At 45.0% G+C, this 16,604-nt stretch overlaps 1 protein-coding gene across 1 annotated transcript in view; it reads left to right on the forward strand.

The window, feature by feature from the left end:
* The window catches only part of LHFPL3 (LHFPL tetraspan subfamily member 3), a 629,939-nt gene that overhangs the window by 538,001 nt on the left and 75,334 nt on the right, over positions 1 to 16,604 (forward strand). Inside the window, exons 6-7 of the mRNA XM_032484193.1 lie at positions 1,263 to 1,398; positions 14,400 to 16,018. The gene's annotated coding sequence lies outside the window, so the exon portion shown is untranslated. The remainder of the gene's footprint in view (positions 1 to 1,262; positions 1,399 to 14,399; positions 16,019 to 16,604) is intronic.

Raw genomic sequence — 16,604 nt, forward strand, 5'->3', positions numbered from 1 at the left:
GAGGCCTGGAATAGCTCCTTCCCTCACAGCTCTTAGAGGAAACCAGTCCTGCCCACCTGCACCTTGATTTCCAACTTCTAGGCTCCAGACGGTGTGCCTATAAATTTCTGTCCTGATAAACCACCCAGTTAGTGGTGCTTTGTTGAGGCAGCCCTGGCAAATGTACACAGCTGGATTCCTGAGAAACATAAGGAGGGCAGAGCCAGTCCTGGAGATGCCCTGGGCAGGAAGGCGGTGGCCCCCAACACTAAGTAGCCTGTGCCAGCAGGCGAGGGCTAGCGCTCGGCCTGCCTCACACAGCCCTTTGAAGAGAGTGTTCTACTTTTATATTTGGGCAGGGGCAGGTGGTGGTAGGAATGGGGGCAGGAAACCCCACTGGAGGACAGACCCTCCTTCCAGGCTCCAGATGCTTCCAGCCACACTCTTTTTAAAAGAAAAGAAATGCAAGGACTTCATAAGCTCTGCAGAGACTGGGAACTCTGCCCTGGAAACTCCTCCCTAATTACCACCTTCCACTGAGGTTCCTGGTGCCTCCCTCCTCCTCAGCAGGGGGCGGTGGATGTGGCAGGGCCTCTACTCCTGACTCAAAGGGGCATTTCCTGAACCCTCCTTACCCCAAACATGCCCTTCCACCCCTGGGGAGCCCCACCAGACATGCTAACTGCATTAGGCTTAATTGGGTATAATTAAGTTAGCTAAGTGGAAGGACTCCCCATTAGCAGACAGGAAAACTAAGGCGTGATGGGTCTCACGTTGGCTGCTGGCAGGAAACATGCCAGAGTTTCTGTCCCCCCTAGAGTCAGTCCCATAACCTCCCACAGTGAGGGCAGTAGGCAGGGAAAAGTAAGAGCAGAGGCAAGGAGTTGGGGAGGATGTGCCTGGGGCCCAGGGCCGTGGAACAGCTATGCCACTAGACGCAGCAAGCACAGTACTGTGGAGCCTACACTTAGGCACCAGGCCCTTCCTGTGAGCACCCTAAGCCTGTGCTGCCCAGTACGGGAGCCACTGGCCACATGTGCTTACTGGACACTTGATGTGTGGCTAGTCCTCCAAACTGAGGTAAGCTAATTATCCTTTTCTTTTTTTAAGTAGTGCTAATTTGCCTTTTCTTTTTTTATAATATGATGACTAGAAAAGTTCATAAATTACACATAAGTCTCGCATTTATATTTCTCTTGGAAGGAACTGCTTTAAACACAGCATCGTGCCAAATCCTTAGCACAGCCCGGTAGAGTTATGCTATTCTCATTTCTGTTTTACAGAGATAACACTCAAGCTCTGAGAGGTTAAGAAACTTGTCCAAAGACACACAGCCAGTAAGAAGGAAAAAAAGAAAGAAAGAAAAGAAAAAAAGAAACAAGGGAGCACAAGAATGGCAGCAGAGAGATCTGTAAGGAGGTGAGCGATGGGGATGGCATGGCCTAGGGCAGTGGCAGGGAGACGAAGAAAAGTGAGCAGGTGCAGATGCATTCTTAGGCAGAAATACATGCCAGGGTTGTGTGTGAGGAGGGGAAAGGATGACTCCAGGCATCTGGCCTGAGGCACAGGAGCATTTGGGGTCACAGGACCAAAGTGACACTGGGAAAGAGGTGCAGAAATAATGTTCAATCCCAACTTTTCCATTTACTGAGTGTCTTATCCGGAAGTTATGTCACCTCTCAGGACTCAGTTTCCTCAGCTGGAAAATGGAAATCATAGACCCTCTCATCACAGGGACGTTATAAAGAAGAAAACAGAATGATGAATATGGAAGTGGTGCCTAGGTGTTTGTTGGTTAGTTGTTTAAAAAGAGAGAGAGAGATGTTTCAGAACCTGAAACAGTCCTGTCCTCCACTCTCCTGTCATTTCCCAGGCTGCTCAGTCAATGATTAGCTCCTGGACCACCTCCCCAGGGAAGTACATCAAAGAGAGCACAAGTGGAGTGGCTTCTCCCCCTCCAGGAAGGCTGCCTAAGTAGGGTCACAGCCCCTTTCTCACGGGAGGAGCAGGGCCAGGGCCACAGAGCAAACAAACTCACAATGTCAGGTCAGCCCCAGGGCAGAGATCTGAGAGGCAGCTCCTTTTCTCCCCTGGGATTCCTTGTGCAGATGTAGAGCCACACACCTCCAGAGGCAAACTCACCCTCCTCTCAGAGAGTATCTTTGCTGTTTCAGGACGGAACCCTCCCAATCCTGCCCAGTGCCATTATCTTCGATGAGAATGGCCCCCTCTGGGGTTGTGTGGCAAGACTTCCACGAATCGAAGCCAATTGCTGGCTGCCTCAGCTAGTCCTACAAAGCCCAGGCAGATCTGAGACACGTGTGAAGGGTGCTTTGAGAGCTCTCTCCATCCATTCTGTAACCCCAGGCAGGAGCATTTCCCGAGTCCTGCTCTTCCTTACATACTGCAGTGGCAGATGGAGGAGATCTGAATTGAATGCGGGGCCCTTCCACCATCCTGCCCTGGCCTCCACCCTGACCTTGGTACACTGAGTTGACGTTTCTTGCTGTCACTCCCATTAGACTGGGCAGGGTAACCTCTACTCTCGTCTGGTGTGTGGTGCTTAGTAAATGTTTGTTGAATGAACAATGAATAAGTCCATCTCTGCCAATAATCATTTCCCACGGAGATAGTTATATTATAATGGCAGGTTCTTTAAAACCAAGACTTTAAGAGCCAAAAGACTGACCACTCTACTAATGGCATACCCACTGTGACCTCAAGGAAAAGGAGCCTTTACAATCCTTCTCACATTTTACCAAGTAGGCAACAGCCTACTGCTCCCTGGGCTTCAGGTGGGCTGGATGGGGCTTTTGGAGGCACTCTTCAGCTGTGGTCCCGGCAGAATTCTCTGTGACAAGGCTGGCTTTTCTAATGTCTCCGCCCAACTTCAGTATCTAGGCCTGGGTTATCTGGGCCATACTTCCCACACCTTCAGAAGGGCCCTCCCCTCCTGACTAATCGTCACCATGGGGCTTTTCTAGGTCTCCTAGCTCTGACTGTGAACACCATCATTTCTCAGCTGAGCAGTGTCTAGCTGAGCATTCGCCTCTGGTGTAAAATTTAAGGGGGCACCAAAAAACTCGGTAATTAAGATAAACAATATTTTGATTTAATCTTTTTTTAAAAATTAAAACTAATGCAAAATAACCCATGATGAACAAAATACCAAAAAAATATTAAAGATTACGTTAAAATATTATTTATCTTGATTGCGGAGTTTTTTGGCGCCCCCTTAAATTGTGCACTGAGGGGAGCACCTCAGTTTCTGTCTGTGTGGAGTGGCCATTGCTATCCTCAGCTCCTGGCTCTCACTGCTGCTGGCCTTAGCTCAGACTTCAACTCGTGAGAACCTGCTTGAAGGAAGTTGGTGGGATGGTGATTGGTCTGGGGCCCTTTTACCTCTTTCAGAAAGCCATGTAAACAGATAGGCAGGGGGCCAAGTCTATTGTTCCAGAGTTTCCACAGGCTTGAATGGCCCTGGCGCTCTGCGGTCTGGTGATCAGAGGTGTAGAGGTTTCCGAACAATCCCAGGCCTTTGATATGGTTGCCAACACCCGCATTTTTCATTCTGGGAACAGTGCCACCAAGGACGAAGCCACCCTCCCTGCCTGAGTGAGGAGGTGTCTGCTGGTGGCGGGAGGGAGGGCAAGGGTCAGGAGGACGAGGAGCCTTTCTTATGCTGGCTGCCTGTCCTTTTCCCTCTGGTACACACTGACCTCTCCACCCCTCTGCACTTTCAAAACCTGTACTTTTCTTATCTCTCTGACCCCCTTGGCCAAAGCAAACATACATCTCTGTTCCTCCCTCTGGAGGAGCTGTCCAGGCACTTTACAGCATGTAAAGATTTCCCTTTGCTGGTTCAGAACTTGGCCCTGGCTCTGTTCTTATGTCCTGACCCCACTGCAGTTTCTTTTTTCAAAAAATACTAAAGAGAGTGAGTTATCTCATTACAGAAGCAGGGAAGACAGACCCTCAGGTTCCCCTAATGATGCCTTTAGAACTCTCTTCTGAAGAACTGGGGCATCAGATTCATCGAAAAAGTCCACTGGCGGGAGGCACCACGTGGGGATGCCCCCTAGAAGAGAGGAAATCTGGGCTAATTTGACTGCTGTTTTGGAAGAATGCAGGTGAACGAAAGGTAGTTTCCACTATGCAAAATGTTTTTTTCCACTTCCTGTTCTCTGCTATTTTACTTTGTTCCGGTGTTAAACCACGGAGTTTCAGAATCAGATGAAACTTACAATGCAGACCTGCCACAAGGTCTCCATCAACCCCATAACCGGGTGAGTCAACTAGATTTCACGATGCCAATCAAAGGACAGACTTTTGCAAGAGTTAGGCAGAACTCACGGTTCTGAATCAGGCTCTTAGTAGGAAGCCTGGATCTCTTGACATTTTTCTTCCTAATGCTGGCCTGATGGAGACGTGCACTTTTTCTTGGAAAGTATCTGCGTATTTTCACTTCAGCCCCCCACAACTCCCCAGGAATGACTAGGGGGTTTCTTTCGCTGTCATCTGGCCCTTGTGAGGAAACCAGGAAATGCAGCGGGGCTGCCAGGCCTGGGAGAGCCCCTGCAACCGCAGCCTGACAGCAGAGCACGCTCGCAGAACCGGAAGTGTGGGCGTGTTATGTTGCTGCGCAACCAAAGGCACCGAAGCAGCAAACCTCAGAAGGCAGAGCCCATTAAACTAGGGGGAGTTTCAAGCATTTTGTGTCCCCAGAGACCGGGCCTAGCTCCATCAAGGGAAAAGTCAGCATCCAGAAGTCCTCAGTGACGCAGAGGAAGCCAGGGGAAACAGTCAATGGTCAGTCACCACTGACTCACAGTCTCAGAACGTTAGAGCAGGAACGAGCTGCGACAGTTCTGACCCCTCGCATTGCTGATAAAGGAACCAGAAGCAGGAAAGTACTTGATCAGGGTCCCACTGCCAGAGTCAGGGCCAGCACCACCGTCCTTATGGCCTTAGGTTTGCACAGCTTTGACAGTTTGCAAACTCTCTCACCTGCTTTCATGGCATTTGATCCTGAATGAAGATCAGATATTTATCTTTCAAAGGAGAGGCCAAATGAGGACTGCTTTGTTTCCTCATCTAAGAGAAGAGTCTGTTTCTAAGGGAAGCCTTATTAGGATTAATAAATTTGGGGCATTAACAGTTTTGGAATTCAAGAGGATATAATAAAGGACACCCCTAATCCCTTACAAAGCTCTGGGTAATTAAGGGATGGACCTGATGAAATCAGGCAAATGGGATCAAAATATCAACTTCATCACTGAAAGGTTTTATGCTGGAGTCAGTGGTTTATATGTGTGGATAAGTGAATCCAGAATTAAGCAGGGTACCTGCACAGGCTAGGACAGGCCTCCCAGCTGGGAGTGTCCCTGTAAACCACACATCATGGGAGAAGAGAGCCAACAGCAACTCTGGAGGAGGCCTGCTGCCGAGAGAAACAAGAGAGAGGCTGAGCTCTGCATTCGGGGCTCCTACCCCCAGACTCACTACTGAGAAGCTGCTTCCTCCTCCTCCCAGCCTCCTGTCCCTCCCCACTCCCTGGGAGGAGTGAGTGGAGAAAAAGGGAGAGGTCAGAAATCTTACACCAGAAGAGCTTCCTCCATGCGGAAGGAAACGTCAAGGGTGAGGAAGAAATTTTTTTCCACCCTAATGAATATGTGTAAACACTTAGTACTTGGTACAATTGTAAGTGCTCAATGAAAGTTAGCTGTTACTGTTCTTATTCTGGCTGTAGCCTATTAGTCATACCAGAGACTGCCTCACCTTCACCAGTGTGGCTTCTCTAATTGGGTCTGCCCTTAGATGTGGGACCTCAGGCATGGTACTTAATGTCCCTGAGTTTCAGTGTCCTCCTCTATAATAATAATAGTAACTACCCTATAACTAGGGGAAGTACATGATTTAAGTGGAAAAAACTTAGCCTGATGCCTGGAACATAGTAAATATTCAATGAATGGTGACTATTGTCATTATAAATAGAACCTAGGGTGGGGGGAGGCTGTAGCTCAGTGGTAGAGTGCATACTTAGCATGCACGAGGTCCTGGGTTCAATCCCCAGTACCTCTTCCAAATATAAATAAATAAACCCAATTACCTCCCCCTCATAAAACAAAACAAACAAACAAAAAGAACCTAGGATTTCTGAGCAAAATAAATGCAAAATTAAGGCTGAGACATGATTGATTTGGAAGAGGCATGTAAGAGGAAGGCTGGCTACTATCCACTCTAATTAGAGCAGTTGCTTCCATTGGATCTACCGTCTGGACACCTGAGAGTGTAGCCCTGGAAGCACTGCCAAACTCTTTGGGCCTTTTCCCATCACTTTCTATTCACGAAGGAGAAACTCTCAGTCTGGTGTTTAGCTTGGGAAGATGATGACATTCTTGAAGCTGTGAGCTCTTTGGGAAAGGATAACTAAGTGCTGTTTTATGAATGGACCCAAATGGCTTGAGCCAGTCACAGAATCTAAGGGCCACTGTCTGAGCTCCAGGATAGACTCTGAAATTGTCATATTCACTGCTTTGTCTTTAGCACCTAGCATGGCGTCTCACATAGAGCACAAATTTACTAAATATTTGCTGAATAAGTAGGTGAACCGGCAGGTTGCTCTCCACATCAGTGATCAAGAGATGGTGCCTGAGATGTGCTCTGACGCCTCATCTAGGTCTAAAAAATGCTGAACCGGAAGCATTTGTACAATCCCTGATATTGGCCTTGCTGAGGGGAGGGGGCAGGGAGAGGGGGAGGACTAGGTTGCTGAATAATAAGTAACCCACAGAACTGTAGATTGCTGGGTTTTTTCTTCAAAAGCCCAATGGGTGTTATTTTGAACATAGGAGCTTGAGATATTCATGTTAAAGATTTCCTGTGCAAAAGGAGATAAGAAAGAGTGACAGATGGAATTTTAACCATCAGGCTACACTATAGCAGTAGCCCATTCTGAGGCAGGGATAGATGTAGGGTGGTGTCAGGTTTAATCAGATTTTATCCTAAAATCTCAGACACTCAAAGAAGCTACAAGTACACTTTATATAATAGCAAAAGACTGGAAACAGCACAGATAGCCATCTGTAAGGGACATCTACACAGTGGAATATTGTGCAGGTAAAAAGGATAAGCGAGTCTGTGTATTAACATGATCTCTGGAGTATATTATTAAGTGAAAAAAAGCAAGATTCACAGCAGTGTGTAGAATATGCTACTGTTATCTCAGAAGGGGAAATACAACTCCTTATGTGTATTTGCCTTTTTTAAAGGGAAATATAAACCAAACACTAGTAGAACTGCTTATCTGTAAGGAGAGGGGGCATAGAGTGAAGAGGGGAGAAATAGACTTGAGACTTGACTTCTCTCAATGTACTTTATTTTGTAGATTTGACTTGAACCATCTCTATGTTTTAAATAATTGTAAAACAAAATTTAATAAAGATGGGTTAAAAAAGATATTCCTAAAGTTTGAGAGCACGTGAAACAAATAAATCTAATTGATTTATTAGTCATTTGAATCTATTGAATTAGCACCAACTATACAGAAAAGAATGATTTCTAATAACTTTATTGTACAGTAAACTGACTCTGTCCCTACTATGATATATCCTTTTCCTTTTTTTTTTTTTTTTTGATAGAGGTACTGAGGATTGAACCCAGGATCTCGTGCATGCTAAGCATGCGCTCTACCACTGAGCTTTACCCTCCCCCCAGCTAATGATATATCTTGAAAAGAAAAAGAACTGTGTATTAGTTTGCTAGGGCTGCTGTAACCAAGTACCACAGGCTGGCTAGTTTATACAACAGAAATTTATTTGCTTACAATTCTGGAAGCTGGAAGTCCCAGATCAAGGAGTTGGCATGGCTGGTTTCTTCTGAGGTTCCTCTCCTTGGTGTGTAGATAGATGGCTGTCTTCTTCCTGGGTCTTCACAAGGTCTTCTGTGCATGGCTCTGTCTTAATCCGCTCTTCTTATCACCACACCAACCATTAGGATTAGGACCCACCCTAATGACCTCACTCACTTAATTACCCCTTTGAAGACCCTATCTCCAAATACAGTCCCATTCTGAGGTACTTCAACATATTAATTTGGAGGGACACAGTTCTGCCCCTAACAAAATGTAAAGAAATGTAAGACTGTATTCCATGTTGCAGTAGTAATATTGGTGTGGGAGTGTGTGTCTAGTTTGAGTTTTAGCCCCAGCTAAAGCCCCAGACACCATGAAGCAGAGATAAGCCATACCTGTTTTCCACCCCAAATTCCTGACCCATAAAATCATAAGCAAAATTAAAAAGTTATTTAAGCTTCTGAGTTAAGGGGTAATTTGCTATGCAACAATAGTAGCCAAAACAGAAGCATTTTTGTCCCCTCCCCCTACCAAAAAAGCAACTGGTCGGGGAGGGCTGAGTCTTTTCAAGCTGTCAATATAATTCTGCCCACCAGTTTGCAAGATTAAGGAACATGTTAGGGGAGCATAATGCCACAGAAATACAGTCAGAAAAGTCCAGAATGTGGGGATACATGCAGGACAAACAGTCTGGCTTTTTCAACAACAACAAAAAATAGCAAGAAGAGAAAAAAAAAGGGGAATTTGTAGGTTAAAAACCATGATACACCAACCATGCAAACTCAACATGTGGGCTTTGGGTCCTGATTCAGGCAGACCAAAACCAAAACATTATTCGTGATACAATTGTGAGCATTTGAATACTGACTGGATAATTGATGGTATTAAAATTATGGTTAAGCTTTTCAAGCTTGAGAATGTTACTATGGTTATGTTGTATTTGTTTTCTTTTGTTTTAAGGGTCTTTATCATAAAGGGATAGAAGCTAAAGAATGTGAATGAAATGAGGTAATGTGTGTGGTTTTGTTTTGGGGGGGTTTTATTTCTCTTTTGGGGGGGCAGAGATCAGTAGGTTTATTTACATATTCATTCATTTACTTATTTATTTTTAGAGGAGGTACTGGGGATCAAACCCCGGACCTTGTGCATGCTAAGCATGCACTCTACCACTGAGCTATACACCCCCTCTGTTTTGGAGGGTTTTTTTTGCCAAAATAATCATGTGTGTTGTGGAAGTTGGGGGAAATGGAGTGGAGGGATATAGGTAAAATGTGATTGGTCATGGATTGATCATTTTTCAAGCAGAGTGATGAGTGCACAGGAGTTCATTTTACTGTTTCCTCTAATTTTGTGTTTGAAAATGTCCATAATAAAAGGGGGTTGTTGTTGCTGTTAGTTTTGTTTGTTTTTGAGCAGAAAACTTTATCCTTCAAATATTTGAAGGTATAATTCACTTAACAAGCATTTCATTCAACGTGAATTGAGCACTTACTGTGTGTCGGCCGGGCACTAAGCTAAACTCTGAGGGTACGGAAATAGATGAGTCATGGTACTGCCTCCTTGAAGCTCGTGGTCTAGTGGCAAAGAAAGCATGTGTACAAATGAAGTACAAGGAGAAAAAAACATGCTAAGAGCTGCAAAAAGGAATAGGCTGTCCATCTAGGACGAAGTTTCAACAAAGAGTTTGTCTTTGCAGAATCCATTCCCACCACCCCACTATGACTTCAATGCTTTACTCAGCATTTACACTCGAGCCTCCCAGGGTGTAGCATAATTAGGTTCGGTTGTGTGTAGGAAACATGACCTCAAACTATTTGAAACACTCCAAGTGTTATGATATGACTGCAGCTTTCCCAGCATTATAGAGGCTGGCCAGCTTCCTGCATCCACTTCAGGCTTGTCCTCATCAGCTTGAGCTGCCGCAGCAAGATGGCATTGACAGGACGGCTTAAACAACAGACATTTATTTCTCACTGGAGTGGAGGCTGGAAGCCCGAGATCAAGGTGTCAGCAGATTCAGTTCCTGCTGACCCTCCCTTCCTCGCTTGAAAATAGCAGCCTTCTGGCTGTGTCCCCACATGGGAAGAGACTGAGTGCCTGGGTGTCTCGTCTCTAACCCCATCATGAGGGCCCTAGTCTCATGCTTTCACCTAAAACTAATTGCCTCCTACAGGCCCCATCTACAGATACCATCACATGGGGGTTAGGGCTTCAACATGGGAATTTCAGGGGGACACAATCAGTCCATAGCAAAGGTCTACTTCAGTGTATTTTCAAGGTAAGGTCCACAAGCCAACTGTATCAGAATCACCTGTTGAGCTTTTAAAAAATATTCATTATCAGAAACCTTACCCCAAATTCAACAGGTCTGAGCTGGGTCCTGGAATCTGACTTTTTAAAATAGCTTCCTGGTCACTGTCTTGAGCATTTGGGTGAGAACCACTGGCTGAGAAAGGGTCAGTCCATTAGGGAGTGGCCACACCTGGGGGAGGGGCAACTTAAACATTAAATTTCATAAGGTCAGTATTTCCATCCCCCAATTTCTACTTTCTTATTTTTTTTAATTGAAGTATAGTCTATTTACAGTGTTGTGTTAGTTTCTGGTATACAGCATAGTGATTCGGTTATACATATATATTCCTTTTCATATTCTTTTTCATTATAGGCTATTACAAGATATTTAACATAGTTCCCTGTGCTATACAGTAGATCCTTGTTGTTTATCTGTTTTATATATAGTAGTTAGTATCTGCAAATCCAAAACTCCTAATTTATCCCTCCTCACTCCTTTTCCCCTCTGGTAACCATAAGTTTGTTTTCTATGTCTATGAGTCTGTTTCTGTTTTGTAAATAAGTTCATTTTTTTAGATTCTACATATAAATGATATCATGTGGTATTTTCTTTCCTCTTTCTGGCTTAGTTCACTTAGAATGACAATCTCTAGGTCATCCATGTTGCTGCAAATGACATTAGTTCATTCTTTTTCATGGCTGAGTGGTATTCCACTGTATAAATATACTACAACTTCTTTATCCAGTCATCTGTTGACAGACATTTAGGCTTCCCCAACTTCTACTTTCTAACTTTGATTTTGGATTTGTCTTGCTTTTCTTTTGCTTCTGTAGTTCAACTGTTTACTGACAAACTTTCTCACTCTGGATCCCGGCATCCAAACTTCTCTCCTGTGTAGATGCTAATTCTTCTACTTGACCCAATCTCCCACTTCTGAACATATTCACTATTTTGTACTCATCTAAGTTAATCCAACTTATATCTGCAGCATGAAGTTTTTTTTTTCCTTTCCGGAATAAGAAAACACTTCTTCAACAAAGGACTTTAGTATTTTCTTTCCTTATCTTTCACATTTATTTAACACCTTTGCAAGGGCCACCCAAGAAGATGTAAATTTTCTAGACTGTTTCAAGGGGTTACATATATAATTTATTAGAATATAAATTCCTTATAAAACTGTGACTTTGCTTTACTTCACTTTAAAATGTGCAAAACATTTCATGGGATTAAAAACACTTTTGGGTCTTGGGATGGGTTTTAAGATGCTACAATTAACTATTGATTAGTTGCAAGCTGATTTTTTTAATTTGTTAAAAATTTTGCTTCTTTCCCCTTATCTCATCCTTGCCTGCATATGCATGGCTTCCCGGCTTCAAACCACCAACCAAAAATGGTAGAGTGCCCTGTCCCCTGTGTGCAAGGCACAGTGAATGACAGCAGAAAAGGAAAATACACATTCCCTACCTTCAAGATTAAAATGCAGATGGAGAGATAAGAAATCACGAGGGATTATAAAAATAGTCTAAGGCAGTTTATACAGTAATGACCATGTTCCAAGTTTTTCCTTTTTTAGAATGTGTTAGTCTGCCAGCTTAATTGACTAGATAATCTGAGTGATTTGTTTTCTTCATTCCTCCGACCAAGTGTGGGTTATCAGGGGAGGCAATCTGGCATTTTCTCAGGGGCCTATGAAATCACCTGAGCTTTGTATAAATTGGCAGGAAAGAGGAAGCAGCCATGGTCTTCTGTGGCTGAAACTTTTGCACATAGCTTAGGCATCATTGGAGTTCTTTGCTGAGAGGATTTGACTTCCAGGCAGCACTTGGAACAAGCAGCCGTCAGAAACATTCTCCACCCTCCTCCCCTTTCTTGCTCACTTCAGTCATTGCTGTTATATAAACTCACTCATTCTTTCCCTTCAAGCTCAAGCTTGCTCATCCGGGCAGTACCTTTTTCCGTGGGCCAGCCTTCTGTAACCTCTACTGCTGTGAAGTCTACAGGGAGCTTTGTCACGAACACAGGTCCTTGATTCACCTTGTGTACTGGCCAAAGGATCCTTAAACTCTAATGCTTAAGAACTCATATTTCTTTTTAAGCAACATTTTATAATTCTCAGACTCTGAGAAAGGAAAACCATACCCAAGGGCCCAGAGAGAGAGAGGCGATTTGAGAGCTGGCTACTGAGTTTTTCCTTTGTTTTAAATAGCTGGCTGTTCTCACTGTTTCAAAGCAGTGACTTCAGTTCTCAGCACTTCCTACTTGTAACCTGCCAAATGCACAACATTGTAGGACAGCAAGGTCTGGATCTTTGGTCCTGGAGTCAAGCTCTGATACTGTGCACATTTGATTTTATACTCTCTGCACCCCTCTCTTATTCAGTCAGGACATAGAAATAAAATAAAATGCCTGTTTCATATTTACCGAATCCCCCTTGGGAAGAGAATTCCAAGTGGTAAACGAGTTAATTTCCCAAGCAGGACATCTTAAAGGATGCAGCTGGACCCCAGGAAATCTGCCACCTGGCCGGCCAGACAGAACTGTTCAATGGGGTCTTCATTTGATCACAAGTGCCTTGTCCACCAAACACCTCTTGAGACCCTTTTGACTAAGTCAAATTTGCGTGGAATCCAGGATTTCTGTCTGCTTAGTGCTGCTAGGAACCCAGAATTTCTGAGTCTCTTCCTGCTTGGATACTTGTTTATCTACTACATTAAGATGAGCAACATGGGAAGTGAATACTTGGCCTGGCTATCTTGTTGTCATGGCAAGATCTTTTCAACCTTTATAAAAATCAGTCAGAGCCACATATCATATGATTCTTCTTATAAGAAACATCCAGAAAAAGTAAACCCATAGATACAGAAAGGAGATTAGTGGCTGCCTAGGGTCTGGGGAGTTTGAGGGGAAATCGGAGTAGCTGTTTATGGGTATGGAGTTTCTCGGGAGGGTGATGAAATGTTCCAAAATTCTTTGTGGTGAGGTTTGCACAATTCTGTAAATATACTAAAAACCATTGAGTCATACATTTTAAGTGGGTGAACAGTTTGCAATGCGAATTATATCTCAATAAAACAGTCAGGACATACACAGGCAGCATTGAGGAGGGTGTGTACACAGATTTGTTCCCGTGAAGAAGACAAACCACCTTCTGTTACTGAAGGACAAGAGTCTGGTCTCTCATACTATTTACCCTTACTATGTATACAGTTTCTATTTGGGGCCTTTTTATAGTCTTACTATAGATAGTGAGCAACAGTTAAGTCAAAAACCACAGTAAGGCCTTGGTTACAGCTTTCCTTTGTTTTCTATCAACAATAAACATGACTCATGTCACCAAGGCTCAACTCAACCACATATGTGGATTCAGGAAGTTTTGGACATGCCCTGGGGGCTGGTGGGGCTGACCAGCTGGAGACTTGGCTCCTTAGGGAGACGGTGGTTGGCTAAACTTGGGCTCCAGAGCCAAAATGTTGGTGAAGTCTGGGAAAATGTCTTCCTCTGACCCATGTGGAAGGAAACCTGAAGATAAAGAGAGTTCTCTGACTTGGTGTGGACATAGAGGCTGTGAATTCATGAGAAGAGCAGATATTGAACCCAACATCCCTCTAATTAACTTCCAGTTCAGCACCCCTCTTCACCTCACCCTGTCCCCTATCAGTGACCTCCACAGGAAACCATACCAGGTCAGGACCCCAGGGGACCTATGATGGAGTGACTGCACCAGAGGTAGGGTGCAGGAGGAACACAAGAATAGAGACACTTCTCCCCTGTCACTTAGTAACAAGGGTCTGTGATGGTTAATTTTATGCATCAACTTGACTGGGCCACAGTGCCCAAATATTTGGTCCACTATTATTCTGGATGTTTCTGTGAGGGTGTTTTTGGATGAGACTGACATTAAATCAGTGAACTTTGAATAAAGTAGATGGCCCTCCATAATGTGGGTAGGCCTCATCCAACCAGTTGAAGTCTTCAACAAAACAAAAGGCTGACCTTTCCCGAGCAAGAGGGAATTCTGCCAACGGATTGCCTTACCACTTGACCTGCAACATCGGCTGTTCCTGGCTTGCTAGCAGAACCCATGGGTTCAAACGACAACTGTTTCCTGAGTCTCCAGCCTGCTCTTGGCCTCTGCCATCAGATTTTGGACTTGCCAAGCCTCCATAATGAGCCAGTACTTTAAAACAAATCTCCTTCTCCATATATACATGTTCTACTAGTTCTGTTTCTTTGGAAAACCCTAACCAATACAGGCTCACATTTCTCTCTCTTCAGGAGTAACACTTGGAGCAGAACAGATGTATGGCTCCAGACTCACCAAGAGGAGACTAGAAGACAGCAAACCAGGGACAGGAGCTTCCCAAGTAGGAGCTGAGGTCTCAGCACAGTGACATTGTGAGCAGTCACGTGAGAAACACTCACGGTGCCTCCAACTAGAGAGGAAGGGTTGGAAGCCCGTACTTCCAGGCTGCACCCACAGCTGGTGTAGCTCAGAGAAGCGTGGATTCCCTGAAGTACTGAAGCAAATCCTGCCTGTCAAGCCGGAGTCTTCATGTCGAAAAGCTTCTTACGGAGAGGATCAGTCCAGGTTTGGCTCTCCAGGCTTGGAAAGGGTCACTTCGAATTTCCTCTCTTTGTGGACAAAACTCATCAAATACTCATTATGTGTGGGCAACAACAGAAATCTCCATGTTCAGCTTCTTGACCTGCCTTTAAACAGTGGAACACACAACAAACAGCAACTCTTGAGAGTCCTCATGCACATGGGGTGATGCTTGGCTGTCAGCAGGGACTCACATGCTGGCATATATAAATAACACCCGCTTGGTCGGGCTTGCTGAAAACTTTTTTTTTTAAGGGGGGGTAATTAAGTTTGTTTGTTTTTAGTAGAGGTACTGGGTATTGAACCCAGGACCTCATGCATGCTAAGCATGCACTCTACCACTGAGCTATACCCTCCCCCAACTGTAAACTCCTTTGAAACTTAGGGACACATACATACTCTGTAGTGAGTCACGCTGGTAAAAAGATAGAAAGATAAAGGCGTTTGATATTTAGGAGAAAAGGAGGGGATCTCCGTGGGCAAGTTACATAAGAGAAGGCACAGAGGAGGAAATGAGGAAGCAGGAGCAAGGCAAAGGCCAAGGTCAACCGAAACAGGAAAATCAGCCTGAAAGCACATTGCTTGGTCTTTGAAGAGGGTTCCTCCAAGTCCCACCTGGTCACAAAGCCTAACCAAAGCTGGGATGGGGAGCACTCTGGCCTCGGAGCTCTGAGACACGCACTGTCTCCTTTGGCATGTGGCACGGTTTTCTGGAATCATGAGCATTTCTGTACAAATGTCCTGATTCTCCTATTAAATTTGAAGGCAGCACCACCACCCTTTTTTTTTTTTTTTTTTTGGAATAGTATATCCATAGCGCAAGAGGTATGAACCAGACTAGATTTTAAGCACAAGAGAAGTTAACACAGGGAAGTCAGTGCTTATAAAATAGTTGGAAGTACTGAAGGAGCAGGTGTGTGGGCTGGGGCTTTCTGGAATGACTCTCTGGAACCCACAGAACTGACCCCCCACCTCCCAGGAGCTCCAACCTCCACACAAATTAGGATGATGGGGGACCAGGGGGCTGTCTCTGGACCTGCTGAGCTCGTGAACACACTGCAGCTGCTATGCTTGAAAATGTGGAAGTTGGAGTCAGGAACCACCCCTGATGCTAACGACTCGAAGCTTGAGCAGGCGCAGAAAAGAAGACCAGCAGCCTCTGTTTCACTTCCGCCATCTGAAACTCGCACAATCAGTGAGTCGCACATCCGCCACTACTCGGGAGTCTGGGAGATGTAGTTGTAAGCTTTCTAGCTTCTGAAACACAGAGCTTCTGGCACCCCAGGAAGAGGTAGGAATGGATACTCAATGCCTGTCGATATCCCACATAAGTAGTGATTATAACTGGGGTGTTATCCTTGCCCTGGCTCACTGGCAATCTTGCGCTGGTTCTGTTCAGCCGCACCCAAGATCAAGTGCAAGGCCTCTCTCCCTCCTGTACCCTTGCCACTAGAGGTCCGGGGCCCCGCCTTCCTTCTCAAAGGCTGAGGAGCATTCCAGGATGTTGCAAAGAGGGGTTATCCATATGGAACAGGGAGGACAGAGACCCAACAACTTCTCCTGCCGGTCAGGCAGTGGAAAAAGCCTGGTTGCTGGCAAGCGTAAGTCCTCACCAGACACATCATTGGCACAAAGCATGGGGCTTACTCAGAGGCAGGCAGGCACTCAGTCCCGGCCCCAGCACCTCTCTCATCACTTCCCATCTGTCTCCCCCGTCCCTCAGCCTGGGGAGTACCGTCCTAACCCAACATCAGGGGCTTTGCTTCTACTGCTCATGTTTTCGAAATCTGCTGCCTATTGGTCCTCTCCAGTCCACAAGGGTCTAGAGCAATGGTTTTCAAACGCTGCTGCATCTAAATCACTTGGAAGTCTTGTTA

The sequence above is a fragment of the Camelus ferus genome, chromosome 7 (genome assembly GCF_009834535.1).
Source record: "Camelus ferus isolate YT-003-E chromosome 7, BCGSAC_Cfer_1.0, whole genome shotgun sequence".
Taxonomy (NCBI): domain Eukaryota; kingdom Metazoa; phylum Chordata; class Mammalia; order Artiodactyla; family Camelidae; genus Camelus; species Camelus ferus.